Below are 3,254 nucleotides of genomic sequence, written 5' to 3'. Positions count from 1 at the left end.
CTTGCTGTGGTGCCATCGGCCTTTTCTCTGATCGTTTTGGGTCTTCTCGAGGAACAGGTTACGTCGACGCACTATCTTCTTGTACTCCTCTATCCTGCGCTCCCTCTTGTATCTCCTCTAAGGCGATGTAATGCTCTTGCATCTTTCTCATCTCCCTTAAGGTTTGCGGCTTCTCAGTATACATAGCTATCCAAATAGGGTCGGATTTTCCTAATGAATTTTCGAATCCGAAAATCTGCTGGTCGACTGGTACTTTTCCGATATCCATGCACAGCTTCCTCCATCTGTTCGTTAGAGATCTTCAAGGTTCCCTGAACCTTCGTGCCAGTGTGAACAGTTTGTTCACCCTTGGGCGAGAAATGTTGTTATGCATATATGTTTCGAGAAATGTTTCCACTAAGACGCCATAATTTCCAATGGACTCATCGGGCAAAGTATAAAACCAGTTATTCGCCTCGCCTTCTAGGCTTGCTGGGAAAAACTTACACATAACACGTCATAGTTCTTCCATTGTAGTAGGTACATGTTGTACATCTTGATGTGCTCTTCTGCGTCACCAGTGTCGTCAAACCTGGATGGGAAGGTTGGAAGTGTACATTTTGGGGGGAACGGTGCTCGTTCAAGTTCCTTGGTGAAAGGAATTTTCTGTGCTTCGCTAATTACCTCTGCCAACTTGTCGTCCTCGCCGTCTCCAGCAAATTTCTTGACCATCTTCTCAAGTTGCTTGAGCTTAGCCTCCGTTGCCGCCTCAGATCTCCCATTATGCACTTCTTCGTCGGTTGAAGAAATTTCGGGTGGATCATACCCGCTTCTCGTCCGGTTGGGGTCAGGTGCATGTCCTCGGGTCAAGGGAGGTGTTTGAGTTCGTCCTGATCGGGTGTGGCTGCTAGAGGATCCTAGGCTCGATGACCCTCGTGACCCAAATCTCTGATTTCGAAGTTGATAGTTTTCATGCTCCAACGCCAGGTTACTTCTCCATAATTCCCTCATCATATCCTCATGTCTCCTCTGATTGGCCAGAATTGACAGCAGTGTCGGGTCGGTTCTCTCGTGACTGGAATGACCATTGTCTTGGTTCCCTACCGTATTGGGTGGTGGAACTGGTGGTGCCACAGGAGGAGATACGGGGGGAGAGGTTGAAATTGGTGGGATGTCTCGGGTGGTGTTACCTAATTCTAGGTGTACTCGCCTAAGCCTCTCGCCTTCTTGTTCCAAAGCCCTATAATACTCCACACGTTGTCGAGCTCGTCTACGGTCCTCTCGCATTATTCGTGCCTCCTCGTCTTCCTCTGTGTCCGATGCAGTCATTCCGTCCATCATCTCCTCTCGTCTCATTTGACTCGGGTCAATTCTTAGTTCTCTCGGGGTGAGTTCATCGTCTTGGCCTAAGTCGACTTCCTCATTAACAGTTGTCATGCCTCCACCCGGTGCCTGAGACTCTCCTTGTTGATGTTGTCGACTGTTTTTTCGAGAGTCTGTTACTCCCTCCTGCGCGCTAGTTCCTGTTACAGTTCGATTCCTCAGAATCCTACCCGTCCCGGAAGTACTTGCCATCGGCTCGGGTCTGATTGATACTCTTCGGCTCGCCCTTCCCTACCTACGTCAGAAAAAAGACAACACCTCACTTTGGAATGTTTTTGAAAAAGTTAAGGATGAAGTACAACAACTCTGAATTTCAGAAAAAGAAAAAGTTCAACCAAGTACGATTCCTTTTTGCTTCATCTTGCTGAACTCAAGAAAAAAAAGTTTTTTTGACAAATAAGACAATCTTTAGAAATGTTGTTTTGTTACATCTCTTTCGGTACTTTTATTATGCATTAATCATCGTTTTTCCCAACATTCTTTGTGCCAGAAATCATTAATTACCCGTAAGTTCGGTCGGAATTTTTTTTTCTTGACTAAGATTTGTGGTGATGACCTCCGTCAATCGATCTGTCGGTGTCTCACCAGCACACATTGTCCTAACAAGTTTTCTCTTCCTTTTGGCTTTGTGATGATGTTGTAGGGCTCTTGTGACAGGGTTAAGATGAGATTATTGTCAAAGTACTCATCGCACCCTTTCTAGCCATAGCTTTTGGAAAACCCTAACTCAACGATTTCGAGCTGATTTTACCGCTGCTACTGTTGTTATTAAGTTACCCACGACCAGCGGGGTGGTGTTTTTTCTAGCTTATACCAAACATAAAAGACAATTCTTTTTGGATTTTCAGTCACAAAAGAGAACATAACCGAAACCATAACCGATCAAAACTTAAACCGAACTTCTTAATCAGAACTATTTGACGTAAAGAGAAAGTTTTCAAAAGCATACCTCACAAGCTTTTTTTACAAGAGAACCTTGTAAGGTAAAGGAAATTTTTATTAATATGCAACGAGAATCTTGTTTTACAAGAACACGGCAGCTCTGATTGTTGATACGAGTCTAAATCAGAACTTTGCAAACTCGACGAAAATTAAATGAAATCGAAAGTAACACACCGAGTTTCAAAAAGGTAAGGAAGACAAGAAAAAAGCTTTAAAAGACTCGTCCATCAACCCATATTTCCCAACCATAAGAGTCTTTCACTTAGCGTAAACTAACATCGAAGGATGTATTTAGGAGCTTGTGAATCTCTCTTTAATGGCCTTGATGGAAGGTATCAAAAGATGTTATACGGTCCCCTTAGTCGGCGCCAGAATGTAGATGAGGAAAATCCTAAAACTACCTCCAAAGAAACACATACACACACCTAATGAAGTAAGCAAGCAAGCAAGAGATGCACAATAACACAAGATATACGTGGTTCGGTATGATTACCTACGTCCACGGGGGTAAGGGATGATCTTTATTACTTGATTCAAGGTTACAAGGAATGTCTCTTCTTACAATCTCACAAGTCTCACTCTCCAGCTCTTAGTATTCTCTCTTTCCTCACTGATCACTTGCCCTCTAACTCTCTACATGGCCCTCTATTTATAACTACAAGTGATGATACATCCAAGTTACAGTGTAAGTCGCGGCGTATCTTCCTTGATGTCCTTCTAGGGTAGCAGGTGATGTCTTTTCTGAGATGTAGGTCTAGGCCTGGTGATATCTTCTCTCGACATCCATTCATCCGATGTCGATCAGTTAGTGAGTATCGACGATGTCGCCCTTGATATTCTTAGCCGAGTCTTACTTTGACCAGATTCTTCTTATCTTCTCAACTACTTTGTCAATGTATTTATTGCTCTTGTACTCGATGACTGTCTCTTTTGTCACCTCCGACCTTTAC

This window comes from Papaver somniferum, chromosome 7 (assembly GCF_003573695.1).
Source record: "Papaver somniferum cultivar HN1 chromosome 7, ASM357369v1, whole genome shotgun sequence".
NCBI classification, from domain to species: Eukaryota; Viridiplantae; Streptophyta; class Magnoliopsida; order Ranunculales; family Papaveraceae; genus Papaver; species Papaver somniferum.
The sequence above is the reverse complement of the archived record's forward strand: the minus strand, read 5'-3'. Positions refer to the sequence as shown.